Genomic DNA, 14,504 nt, shown 5'->3' with positions numbered 1-14,504 from the left:
GCTGGTTACTCCAATGTGCTTTCTTAGGTTCTTAAAGTTCAGCTTGCAGCTTTAATACAGCACCTACATGTTTCACGTCTGGTGGTAGACACCATCCATGACAACTTTCAACTTGTCAGTCATGGTATTCATTTTTTTTTTAACATAATGATGGTTAGAGCAAAAGCTTCATGGTTTCTTTTTTAAGTCTTTTGCTTTTTTCTAGTCAGAAGTTGAATGTGAGATTTAAGTAGTATATTTAGAATTCCTTTCAGAGATGAAAACTGTCTGGGCCCCAGAATAATTATTAGCTCAGATAGTTCACTTTTCTGAACTTTCCGTTGTTTTAGTAAGGGCGATCTGTTTGATGAAGGAGAATATTTGCACATTCTTCTCCTAGGAACTAGAACATCTAAATGACCCAAATAAAGGTGTAAGTGTGCTTTCCAGAATGTGCTGAACAGATTGCATAATTTAGTGGGTCTTCCATTGGTAGACTGGCAGTAGGAAGTGGGGATATGTAAAATGGTATGGCAAATATTTGTTATATTTTCTATTTTAATTTTTTTCCTTTAAGTTTTAAAATTAAAAATCATTTTGGCAACCTACAGAATGGTATTTCAAAAAGTCACACCTTTTCAAACAAATGTGATCAAAAACAAAGTTTATGGGTTTTTTGAGAATTGTTGCTGTTTGTTACTGAAATGTCCTGGGGTTCTGGTAGTCTCTTAGAAAAAAGCTGAAGGTGTGTGGTATTCTGGTGGCTCTCCAGGCTCAGGACTCACCTTGATACAAACCTCACTTCAGGGCATCACCTACTATAATTTAAAGTGAATCTTCAAACCTGTGTCCATCTTTTGCACCTTACAGCACTGTGTGAGACAGTGTTCCCAGACTGCTGTTTGATTTTCGCTCTACATGTGTGGAGGTGGTCCATTTGGTGGTTTTCATTTATTGATAGTTTCTCAATAAGAATCTTAAAGCCATTCATCTTAATTGCTTAAATTTGGTATTTTACACCTTATACCCATAAAATCTTCTCTTGGTTCTGTTGCCCTCATCTCCTTTGTTTCTCTCTGGCAAGTAACCTACAGGTTGTTACGGTAAGAGTATCATGTGAGAGGAAAGATGTTTGACTTATATGTCAGAATTTTTGGGTTTGTAATTTTGGACCTGCTGTTTAAGATCTGTGTGATCTGGAATGGGAGTGGATCTCTTATATAGTCCTAAAATGGGGATAAAAACTACTTTCCCTTTATAGTACCATGAGAAGAAATAATATGTACTGTTTTTCAGTAAATTAGCCACCTGTAAGTTACAATACACACCATTATTTACCACTAAGAAAGGAAATTCACTGCCTATTAAACTACAGTATGATACACCATTGCTTGCAAACTGCATTTTGCTATTAGAAATTATACATGTAAAAAATAGACATATTAGAATACATGAAATATGTTATTTGTGAAAGCTCCGTTCTTCATGTTGCTGTCAGAGTGACATTTTAGAAACCACAAATCTTGTAATATCGTTTCACTGCTTGAAACTTTTCAGTGACTTCCTATAGCCTGAGAGTAAAATCTAAACCATTAAAATGATGAACAAGGTTTAGCATAATCTGGTTCAAAGTGAGGTATCTGGACCAGCAGCATGGGTACCACCTGGGAACTTTTTAAAAATGTGACTTCTTACTCCTGGCCCGGTGGCTCAGTTGGTTGGAGTATTGTCCATTGCACCAAGAGGTTGCAGGTTTGATCCCCGGTCAGGACACAGAGGCAACAGATCGGTGTCTGTCTGCCTGCCTTTCTCTCTGTCTCTGTCTCTCTCTCTCTCTTACTTCCTCTTCCTCCTTTCATCCCCTTCCCTTCCTCTCTCTCTTAAAAAACAAAGTGACTTCTCAGACTCTACCTTATTCCATGGGATCAGAAACCCTGGTATGGATCCCAGGAGTCTGTGCTTTAATTAGCTTTTTGGGAGATTATGATATATGCCAAATTTGAGAACCACTGGTCCAGGCAAAGTGCCCCGTGGTGCCCCTTGCACACAGAGGTTAATCCAGGAGTGCTGTGATTGCTGGAATGTGAGGTGAGAGCTCATCTTCCTAAGAATTCATCCTCCAGAGAAACACACTAAACATCTTAGTAAATTAGATGTTTAAAGCTATCTCAATGGCTTTATTTTGAACAGCCAAGAACTCTTTGCGATGACATATTAATATGATAAAGTAACATGATTTTAATCAGTGTTTAGTTTCAAATATTTTTAGAATTTACTAGTGAAAGTAGTGAGAAAGGCAAAAGCATTTTAACACCAATTTTGTAATTCTGTTTTCCAGATCGTGTGTGCATGTAAAATCAAATAGAAAAACTGACTTGAATAAATAATTATTTTGCATTTGGGATAGGTAATAGTTCCAGTGGCAGTATCATGTATACTTAAATAAAAATGATAACAATTTATCTCAAACAACCTGGAAATGAAGATGCTATATTTTGGAAAACTTGACTTTTAGACTAAAGAAGTGGCTTTATTTATCAGTACAGTGTAACAAAGATGTGAGTGAATCATTTGAATAGAATTGCCTCATGAACGTGAGAAAAAGTCTTTCTAAATAAAATTTTATAACATGGATTTAAATGTATACTTATATTAAAATTAAATATTATAAGTAAATATTTGACTGTTTTATCTCTATACCTAAAAAAGTTCGCCAAAATTTGGGGGGAGCAATTGCCAGATAATATTTGCAGTTTCCAAAAAACTACATTGTCCTCTCTGCCCTTTTTCCCTCCTTGTGAGGTTCTTGTGTTCTGTGAAACTTTTTTTTTTTTTAAATTTTTAGAAAGAGGGGAAGGGAAGGAGAAAGGAAGAGAAACATCATGTGTGGTTGCCTCTCATGTGGCCCCCACTAGGGACCTGGCCTGCAACCCAGGCATGTGCCCTGACTAGGAATTGAACCAGTGACCCTTTGGTTCGTAGACTGCACTCAATCCACTGAGCTACACCAGCCAAGGCTTTGTGAAACTCTTTTATCATCTTGTCCCCATGTCTGCTAGGCCTGTTTTCTTTCCCATTTCAAGGTTAAGAGTACCATTTTTCTACCATTTTAGGAGTACCTCCTAAAGCATCTAGTACATACCACATTAGTGCACCTCTTTTCATTGCTTTGGTGGATTCTTTTGGCTTCTTTAGTTCTTCTGACATGTAAGTTATTTTAAGTCTCTCTCTTTTAAGATTTTAATTTATCTTTAGAGAGGAGAAGGGAAGGAGAACAAGAGGGAGAGAAACCTCAGTGTGTGGTTGCCTCACACACCTACTGGGGAACTCGCCTACAGCCCAGGCATGTATCCTGACTGCGAATTGAACCAGTGACCCTTTGGTTCACCAGCCGGCACTCAGTTTACTGAGCCACAACAGCCAGGGCTTAAGTCTCTCTTTTTAGAATGCATAACTAAATTTAACAAGTATGGGCTTTGTAGGCTGTCTTGGTTTGAAGGATGGCTTATGTATTATTTAGTTTTCTAACCTGGGGAAAGTTACTTAATCTTAATTTCCATAAATTGAAGAGAATGGCTTGCTAGATGGTAATAAGTACTGAATGAAGTGGCACAGATCCTTACTATTTGACATGCTTTTTTCGACCCAGACCCAGAAGGGAGATGTGGCTGGGGCTTCACTGGCCTCCACTGGCCTCCACTATCTCTGCCATTTTCAACTTTCAGAGTCAGTTGACGGTAATCTTGCTGCTTGTATGTGCCTGTGCTTATATCTGATCATTGGCACCCAGTTTCCTGGACGGAAATAAAACTGGGTTGTTGGGTGTATTTTGGAAGTGCGCCAGAATTGTTGAACAGAGGAGTCCTTCTGTTGCAGTATGCTGTATAGTGATGCACTTCAGCATCTTCTCCATACAGTAGTTTGGAAGACTACCTGGATTTAATTCCCAACAGATTTCAATATAAGAGGGAGACTTATCTGCAGAAAATAATGGAAAGAATGGTTAGCTTTATCTCTGAATATCGAATGGGATCAATTTCCACCTGCTGTTCACTATTTTATTATTGGATGAATGTTCTATATAATCAGGGTGTAACTATTTAATACTCAAAGAGTTTGTAACAATCTCAGTACTGTCATTGCAATATTACATTCTGCAAATGTCATTTTGTTGTGTCCGATACCAGTTTTTAATGAAGTATCTTTAAGGCACATAGTAGAAAAAATTGGTAAATTATTCATGTTCCTTTCACTGAGATTTGGAAGAGATATGTCTTTGTAAAATGAGACCATATATTAGACTAGCTTTTTTATTAGAAAAGTTCAATTTTTGTTGATAAAGATTACATTCATATGTAATACTTGTTTTATCTCTGGCCACACCATTTTGAGGATTAACCAGAACACATCTACTCTTAATGGACTCTGTAGTTTATTACACATTTTTAAGCTATTTAAAACAAGCCTGTGCAGTTCTAAGGAGGAAGATAAATGAGATGTGGCTTGAGCAGTATTGGGAAAATGTTCATATTTAAAATAAAAGGGTGTAGAATAGCCAACTGGTGTGGTAGTCTCTGTGACCTCTCTGGTTAAGTATGGATAAATGTTTTAAGCATAAGTTTGACTAGCTGTCATTCTCTAAATAAAATTACATACTTAAAATGAAAAGAGCAAACAGAACAATTATAAAATGATAATCCTATGTTTTTTCATATTTTAATTACCCTAAAATTCAAACTATATTTTTGTTTTTTAACACATTGCGTACCGCTCACCAGTTTTCTCGCGCGCCGTCTGTTAAGGACCGCTCATGAGTTTTCTAGTGTTTTGCATGCCTCAATCCACAAGCAAAAATGAAGTATAAACAGTTTCTGCTATCTGAAGAGTCTCACAAACAATGGGAAGACAAAGAAACAATTCCCAAATGAAAGGAAAGGAGGAAGCCTCAGAAAGAATGCTAAATGAAATAGAGGCAACTCAACTATCAGATACTGAGTTCAAAGCAATGATTGTCAGGAAGCTCAATGAGCTCACAATGAGCTACCAGAAACTACAGGGAATCTACAATGAGCTCACTGCAAACGATATCAGCATGAAAAAGGAAATAGAAACTATCAACAAGGGCCAAGAGGAAATGAAGAACAGTTTCTGCTATTGGTGGCAGTGGCGAGAGACTGGATAACGGATGAAAATAATGAAGGCTCTCCTGTTTGGCCCTTCCCCTGGGATGCAAGGAGAGCACCTCGTAAAGATCCACCCAAAAGGTTGTCAGGTGATATGAAGCAGCGTGAACCTACGTGTATTCCAGCGAGTGGAAAGAAAAAATTTCCTACTAGAGCCTGCAGAGTTTGTGCTGCCCATGGAAAAAGGAGTGAATCTAGATACTTATGTAAATTTTGTTTGGTCCCTCTTCATAGAGGAAAATGTTTTACACAGTACCATACGTTAAAAAGTACTAGGAACTTTAATTGTTTAAGTAGTTGTCTAATTGTTTTTGTAAATATAAATGTTATAATTATTGAAAAAGAACACCTCAAGTGCATTATGATCTGTAGTTATGATGATTTAAATAATGTGCAGTTTGCCCAAAAATGTGCGGTCCCTGGCATATATGTTAGAGATTTCTATGCGGTATGCAATGTGTTAATACAGCACTTCAAATCTAAAAGAAAAAATACTATTCACTTTTGTCTCAGTACATCATAAGGACCCGGGGTATATTTCTTAAATGAGATAGAGAGATTTCTCTCTAATTTAGACCCCGTTATCCATGGATAGATAAAAAAGCAATAGGAATCCATAGATGAAATATTAGCATATGTTTCAAAATCTTAATTACTTACTAATATATTTCCATTGTTTCAAACAGTACTTGTTTAATTCTAACCTTTAAAATAATTACCCATAGTCTCACATTTCAGTGGCAATACTGGTATATTTCATAGTCTTTTTCTTATCTATTTTTTATTTTTGTGTAATTGAGTTTATCTTTCCGTTACTGGAATAGGAAAAATGTTAATGTGAATCTGTATTAAGGAGGGCTCTAAATTTCACATCATTAGTGATAAAGGTTTAACTGGGATTTATATTGATATAAAAATAATTATGTTATTAAAATTAAATTTATTTTATTTTATTCTGTATAAAACTTACCATTGTTGCAGCTGTAAAGCCAGTTCACAGAATGAACAAAGAATGGCTCAAATGTTGTTTCTGGTGCAGTATCCACCCCTCCCTCCAGGTATTTTTCACTTCATATATGAATTTTAGAGGAATTATTAAGAGAGCCTTATTTGTGAAAGTAGTTGAGCATTTCATCTCTTTTTCCAGTGATCTCTCCTTAATCTTTAGTATACAAGTTGTATTCTTTTGAATACCTGTTAATGTATTATGTTAGTTTTGTCTTCTATAATTTTTACTTGGTCTTCTAGGTTGTTATTGTCGGTAGCTTCGCCTGTTTTTAAAGTCAACATCTATTTTATAGTCACCATGAAATCTTACCATATTTTCAAGGTTTTCAGTTGTATTGAATTGTACATGTGTTGTGTTGTTAGTGCTTTGTTTCAGTGAAAGGCTCACTAATTGATCTGTGCCTCCATTAAACAAGTCTGTGTTTATTTTTTTCCAAGTAGAGAAAGGTACTAGAATAGGATTTAATTTTGTGACTGGTCAGTTCATTCATGAATGTTGTTGTGTTATTTACTTCCTTTTTGCAACCTCACCACTTTAGAGACTTTAGATAACAAGTATTTGAATACTAACAATCTTTTACAGTTTTTTATATTGCCATTTTGCTTTAATGTTGTATTTCAAACTCTTTTTAAACATCATTTAAAAAATATATCTTATTTTAAAATGAATTCGAGAATGTATGACTCATAGGGCCCTGTAATATATTTGTTAACTATAAACAGTGATTCTTGATAAATGTTGTTTACCTCTTTTAACTGAAAAATGCTTGGATTGTTTTCCATGGATAAATTTCTAAGGATTGCAAGTTAGGACGATTTTTAAGGTTCTTGATATGTATTTCCCAGTTACTTTACCAGTTTTATATTCATCTGTTGCGCGTGGGTCACCGGCCAGCAGTGACCACGGCACACTGTGGATGGCTCGACAATACGCGAGAAAAAACACACATGCACAGAGACAAACCAGTTTCTGTGGGGAAGTAGGGACAGAATGGCCACCCCCCCTAGTGGGGAGCGCGCTGATCCACCGTCCATACCTGCTTTTATTAGGCTCATGCTACATAATAACTCAGGTAACGTACAATACTCATTAGGGGAAGTAAGGAATATAGAAAACAAAGAGCTCTGCCAGTCTATTGAGTTGGGGGTCAAAGAGCTGTAAGGCTGAGGAACAAACTAGCTTCCTCCTAAGACCCTCCTCATTCAACTAAGAGCATTCTTGGACAAAGAAGGTTTCACAGTAATTTACATGTTCTTTCTTAGGCCTGATCACCCCGGGAATCCGCACTTCCCAGTACCGAGCTGTACTTCCCCGTCATTGTTTCAGGCTTAGGTGGAGCGCGGGAACTAAAGCCACCGAGAGATAAGGAGATTTTCTTCCGGACGCTGAGAACTCAGACTTTGTCAAAGCCGAGGAGTGAGGGTCCATCACCCCCTTTTGCTGCAGCCCCCCAAGTCCTTCTTTTGGGGGGGGGGCCTCCCAAAAGTGATCGTGCCTGGCTTGGGTTGTTCCCCCCGTGGGGAATCTTACCCGTCTTTGGCTAACCGACCAAGCTTTTTTGGGGGTTCCGCAGCAGAAACAGCATTACTGCCAGGGAGACAAGCTTTTTTCTCCTTGCCGGCTCACGGTTCCAAGGGCGTTCCCTTAGCTTTAGCCTAGGCGGGGGTCTCAGCTTCTAATACCAGTCAGGGCGGTTCCCAACATTCATCATCAGTAGGAATGTACCCATTTCATACACCTTTATGTGTATGGTTGTTTTTAAAAACTGAAACAAATATGAGAAGTATTAAGGGCATGTCATTGGTATATATACCTTTTACAGGGAAACAGTTCACTCTGGGTATATCTCTGTTCCTCTATTCATCATACTTGAATGTGCCAGACTAACCCTTCTAAAGCACCTGTGGTTTTGTCATTTCCTTATTCCCCATTTACTGCTTACTCGCTTTTCTGTGGATTTCAGTGGGTACTATTTTTAAAAATATTTTTGGCCTCTCAGAACTGTTTTGTATTAGTGTAGTACATTGCATTTTCTGTATAATTACATATAATAAAGTGTACTATAGTTTCTTAATTTTGACCCTTGTCTCCCACTGAATGCATAATGTGGATGAGGAGATTACATTACTGTATTTTTGGTGCCTTTAATGTTGAATAGTGACAGAAGAACCATGCAATAATAAATACATATTAAAATATTAATGTTTTTCTTAATATATTCTGTACTTTAAAAAGTACTGTTTAGCCCTGGCCGGCGTAGCTCAGTGGATTATGTGCCGGACTGCAAACCAAAAGGTTGCTGGTTCAATTCCCAGTCAGGGCACATGCCTGGGTTGCAGGCCAGCTCCCCAGTTTGAGGAGTGTGAGAGGCAACCAATCAATGTATCTCTCATGTATAGATGTTTCTCTCCCTCTTTCTCCCTTCCTTCTCCTCTCTCTAAAAATAAAAAGTAAATAAAATCTAAAAAAAATACAGTTTAAAGTTACTGGTTCAATTAATGGCAATAAAGGTTCTAGATAAAAATTTTCCTTTACTAGCACTCTGTGTCATATGGTGTTTGTTCTGGCAGCAGATGAGGTAAGGATATAAAACTGAATTCAAAGGAAAAGTGGGTAAGAGGGTGGGGTAGGGAGAATTAATTTTAATGTAAGGCTTGTTAAATGCTTTTTTTGAATGTTTGTTTCATTCTTTTCCTTGATATGATTCTGACTCCCCCAGTTGCCAGACTTAGGTCAAATAGGCTTCAGTTTCCTGTTCTGTAAAGTGGAGGAGAATAGTAAAAGCTTTGAGGAGGATCAACTGAGTGAACAGATGTCAAGTGCTCAGGACAACATCTAGCACTCATTTAATCTCTGTTGTTATAATTACATGTAATACTTCTAAAATAGATATTTTTCTTGTGCAGAAGCTTTTTAGTTTGATACAGCCCCACTTGTCAGTTTTGTTCTTTCATTGCCTGAGTTTTGAGTGTCAGACTCAATGAAATTATGAAATAGCTAAGACCAGTGTTATGTAGATTTTCCCATATGTTTTCTACTAGGTTTTATAGTTTTATGCCTTACATTTTAAATCTTTTTTGAGGAATATAAGGATCCAACTCCATTCTTTTGCAAGTGGATATCCAGTTATCTTATAACAACAACTTGTTATTTTTTTAATACTGGTGGTTTTGTCACAGGCATTTATGTGTTCTCTAGTACCTGCCTGAAATAGAAAGTGGTTCTTTTCTTGCAGACTTTTATGAAATTAGTAATACATAAATAGGTTATTTTTTTTGAGGACTCCTGAGGGCATAGTAAAGTGAATCTAAATGGGAGGTGAAGAACATCTGTGATGTGTAATGGTTGCTGAGTTGTGAGAAGAATTCTGGATTGTGAAGCACCATTAACTTGGTTTTTGAAGTTGTAGGAATAGGAGTAGTTGCATTGTTGAAAGAAAGATTTTTACACTTTGGGAAGGGACCATAGTATCTTTGGGGGTGTTGAGGAATTTGAGGATGAGTCTTAATTGTTTCAAATTCATAAGTGTTTCTGAAAAACTTTTATATTCAAACTTAAGGTATGAACTTGGACCCCAAGGTAGGAAAAACGGGGAAAAAAAGGACTATACATCTGTAATGTACATTGAGCCAGTAAAACTCAACAAACTGATATTGAAATTATTAATTATATGTCAGTGCCACAATCTGTGAACTTGGTGTCTTTGTATTGGGTTAGCCAGAAAGGTCATTTGGATTTTTCCATAAAATGGCTCTAGTTGTCTTTAACTTCATTCAGACAATTTTGTTAGATTTTATTGTGACAGCTGCTATATCAGTGTACATTAAAAAAAAAACTTAGCAAATTGGTGAACTTTTGTGTAGCCATTTTAATATAGAAGATGGAAGAAAATATGCAATATTTTTGGCATGTTATGTTTTATTATTTTAAAAAAGGTAAAAATGCAACTAAAACAAAAAAAGATTTGTGCAGTGTATGGGGAAGGTGCTGTGACTGATCGAATGTGTCCAAAGTGGTTTGCAAAGTTTTGTGCTGGAGATTTCTCACTGGTCAGTGCTCCATGGTCAGGTAGACCAATTGAAGTTGATAGTGATTGAATCAAGATGTTAATAGAGAACAATTAACATTATACCACTGGGAGCCAACATACTGCAGATATCTAAATCAATAAAGTTATTGAAAATGAAAACTGTGTTTTTTATTTTACAGAAAAAAAAAAACAAACTTTTTGGCCAACCCAGTATCTTGAAATTTTTCTGGATGAGGTTGTTAAATAACAGATGTTTTTCTTTGGGGGCCCTGAGGGGAGAACTGGGGAATCATCTTCTAACTCAAGCGTATGATTTTGGGAGAGGTAAGCCTCTTTACCATTGATAAAGTCTTGGGATAGAGCCCAGTCAGGCCTGGGCTCAGATCCTTTTTGATTTTTGTCATGCTCTCTGGCTCATTATGTGACTCACTTGATTTGGCTGGTATCCCCATCTCTCTTAATAAGCCTAAATAGAACAATGCAAGGTTAGTATAAACTTGATAAGCTATGAGTTTAAGTTTTACATGTACATAAACATATGTTTTCATTGAGCTCTAATTCAAACAGCAAGCACAGAGGTTGGCAATTTAAAGAGTACAAGCCAGTGATTTTTGGTTTATTTTCATAGTTGTGTAATCATGACTACAATCCATTTTAGAACATTTTTATTGCCTCAAAAAAAATCCGTATGCTTGTGAAATCATTTCCTATTTCCCATCAGTCACCCAAACATAGGCAACCAATGACTTGCTTTTTCTTTACGAATTTGCCTATTTTGTACATTTTGTGGAAATGGAAGCATACAACACAGTGTCTTTGGTTACTGGCTTCTCTGATATTTCATAGTGTTTTCAAGGAGGCATGCACATTGTAGCATACATATATCAGTATTGCATTTCTATTGCTGAATACTGCTTTCTTGTGTACATATACTACATTTTGTTTATACATTCCTCAGTTGATGGACATTTGTTTTTTTCCACTTTTTGACAGGTTTAAGTGATGTTGCTATGAACATTTCATACAGAATTTTTGCATGTATATATGTTTTTGTATCTTTTGGGTATAGATTTAGAAGGGAAATTACTGTCAAATGGTAATTTTTCTCTTTAATCTTTCATAGAAACTGCAGGATTTTCTTTTTTGTTAAATTTTATTTTAATCATTGTTCAAATACAGTTTTCTCCTTTTTACTCCCAGTCCAGCCACCCCTCCCCACTTCCCTCCCATTACCACCCACCCCCTAGTTTTTTACCATGTGTCCTTTAAGTTTGTTCCCGTGAACCCTTCCCACTGTCCCCTTAAATTCCCTCTACTCTCTTCTGTGGGCACTGTCAGCCTGGCCTCTATTTCAGTGTCTTTGGTTATATTTTGCTTGTTTCTTTGTTTTGTTATTTAGGTTCCTGTTAAAGGTGAGATCATATGGTATTTGTCTTTCACTGCCTGGCTTGTTTCGCTTAGCATAATGTTTTCCAGCTCCATCCATGCTGTTGCAAAGGGTAGGAGCTCCTTCTTTCTTTCTGCTGCATAGAATTCCATTGTGTAAATGTACCATAGAGTTTTGATCCATTCATTTACTGATGGGCATCTTGGTTGCTTCCAGCATCTAGCTATTGTAAATTGTGCTGCTATGAACATTGGGATGCACAGGTTCTTTTGGATTGGTGTTTTAGTGTTCTTAGGATAGAGTCCCAGCAGTGGAATTGCAGGGCCAAAAAGCAGATCCATTTTTAGTTTTCTGAGGAAGTTCCATACTGCTTTCCATAGTGGTTATACCAGTCTGCAGTCCCACCAACAGTGCACTAGGGACCCCTTTTCTTCACAACCTCTCCAACACTTGTTTGTTGCTTTGTTTATGATGGCCATCTGACTGGTGTGAAGTGGTATCTTATTGTGGTTTTAATTTGCATCTCTCTGATAGCTAGCGATATTGAACGTCGTTTCATGTGTCTTTGGATTTTATGTATGTCCTCCTTGGAGAAGTGTCTGTTTCAAGTCCTTTGCCCACTTTTTAATTGGATTCCTTGTCTTAGAGTTCAGTCTTGTAAGTTCTTTATATATTTTGGAGATTAAACCCTTGTCTGAGATATCATTGGCAAATATGTTTTCCCATATAGTTGGTTCTCTTTTAATTTTGATACTATTTTCTTTAGCTGTGCAGAAGCTTTTAATTTTGATGAGGTCCCATTTGTTTATTCTTTCCTTTACACCCCTTGCTCTAGGAGACATGTCAGTAAAAAAGTTTCTGCGTGAAATATCTGAGATTTTCCTACCTATGTTCTCCTCTAGGACTTTAATGGTGTCACGTTTTATATTTAAGTCTTTTATCCACCTTGAATTTATTTTTGTATATGGTGTAAGTTGGTGTTCAAGTTTCATTTTTTTGCACGTGGCTGTCCAGTTCTCCCAACACCATTTCTTGAAGAGACTATTTTTACTCCATTTTATGTTGCTGCCTCCTTTGTCAAATATTAATTGACCATAGAGACTTGGGCTTATTTCTGGGCTCTCTGTTCTGTTCCATTGGTCTATGTGCCTGTTTTTATGCCAGTACCAGGCTGTTTTGATTACAGTGGCCTTGTAGTATAGTTTAGTGTCGGGTATTGTGATCCCTCCTACTTTACTCTTCTTTCTCAAAATTGCAGCAGCTATTCAGGGTCATTTATGATCCCATATAAATTTTTGAAGTGTTTATTCTATGTCTGTGAAATATGCCATTGGTACTTTAATAGGAATTGTATTGAATGTGTAAATTGCTTTGGGTAGTATGGACATTTTGATGATATTAATTCTTCCAATCCATGAACACGGTATATGTTTCCATTTGTTTGTGTCTTCCTTGATTTCTTTCCTGAGTGTTATGTAGTTTTCTGAACACAGGTCTTTTACCTCTTTGGTTAGGTTTATTCCTAGATACTTTATTTTTCTTTTTGCTGTTTCAAATGGGATTTTTTCTTTGATCTCTGCTTCTGCTGTTTCATTGTTGGTGTACAGAAATGCCTTTGATTTCTGGATATTGACTTTGTATCCCGCTGTTTTGCCAAATTCATTTATTAGGTCAAGCAGTTTTTTGGTGGAGTCTGTAGGAGTTTCTATGTATACTATCATGTCATCTGCAAACAGTGACAGTTTCGTTTCCTCCTTTCCGATTTGGATGCCTTTTATTTCTTTTTCTTGTCTGATTGCTGTGGCTAAAACTTCCAGTACTATATTGAATAGAAGTGGTGAAAGTGGACAGCCTTGTCTTTTTCCTGATCTTAGTGGAAAAGATTTTAATTTTTGGCCATTGAGAATGATGTTGGCTGTAGGTCTCTCATATATGGCCTTTAGTATGTTGAGGAATGCTCCTTCTATTCCCACTTTGCCGAGTGTTTTTATCATGAATGTGTGCTGTACCTTATCAAATGCTTTTTCTGCATCAATTGATATGATCATGTGGTTTTTGTCTTTGCTTTTGTTTATGTGATGTATTACATTTACTGATTTGCGAATATTGAAACAACCTTGCATCCCTGGAATGAATCCCACTTGGTCATGGTGTATGATCTTTTCAATGTATGGTTGGATGCAGTTTGCCAGTATTTTGTTGAGGATTTTTGCGTCAATGTTCATCAGTGATATTGGCCTGAAGTTTTCTTTCTTTGTTGTGTCTTTATCTGGTTTTGGAATTAGGATGATGTTGGCCTCATAAAAAGAGTTTGGGAGACTCCCATCTTTTTGGATTTTTTGGAATAGTCTGTGAAGGATAGGGGTTAGCTCTTCCTTAAATGCTTTGTAGAATTCTCTTGTGAAACCATCCAGTCCAGGGCTTTTGTGTGTTGGGAGTTTTTTGATTACTGCTTCAGTTTCTTTTGTTGTTATTGGTCTGTTCAGGCTTTATGCTTCTTTTTCATTGAGTTTTGGAAGATTATATTTTTCTAGAAAGTTGTCCATTTCACCTAGGTTTTCAAATTTCTTGGCATACAGTTCTTCGTAGTAATTTCTTGCAGTCCTTTGTATTTCTGTGGTATCTGTTGTAATCTCTCCTCTTTCATTTCTGATTGTGTTTATTTGGGTTTTCTCTCTCTTTTTCTTGATGAATCTGTTTAAAGGCTTGTCAATTTTGTTTATCTTTTCAAAGAACCAGCTCTTGGATTCATTGATCCTTAGAATTGTGCTTTTAGTCTCTATGTCATTTAATTCTGCTCTGATCTTGGTTATTTCCTTCCTTCTGCTTGCTCTGGGCTGTCTTTGTTGTTGTTCCTCGAGTTCTTGTAGACGTAGGGTTAGGTTGTTTGTTTGGAAAGTTTCTAACCTTTTTAGG

At 36.7% G+C, this 14,504-nt stretch overlaps 1 protein-coding gene and 1 pseudogene across 7 annotated transcripts in view; both read left to right on the top strand.

Moving 5' to 3' along the window:
- The window catches only part of SRPK2 (SRSF protein kinase 2), a 243,460-nt gene that overhangs the window by 122,643 nt on the left and 106,313 nt on the right, over window positions 1–14,504 (top strand). The gene's annotated exons all lie outside the window — the stretch shown is intronic.
- Window positions 3,642–3,899, top strand: LOC123812071 (annotated as a pseudogene).

The sequence above is a fragment of the Phyllostomus hastatus genome, unplaced genomic scaffold (genome assembly GCF_019186645.2).
Source record: "Phyllostomus hastatus isolate PE091 unplaced genomic scaffold, TTU_PhHast_1.1 phas_scaffold_78, whole genome shotgun sequence".
NCBI classification, from domain to species: Eukaryota; Metazoa; Chordata; class Mammalia; order Chiroptera; family Phyllostomidae; genus Phyllostomus; species Phyllostomus hastatus.
This window is presented reverse-complemented; position numbering and strand designations above follow the sequence as displayed.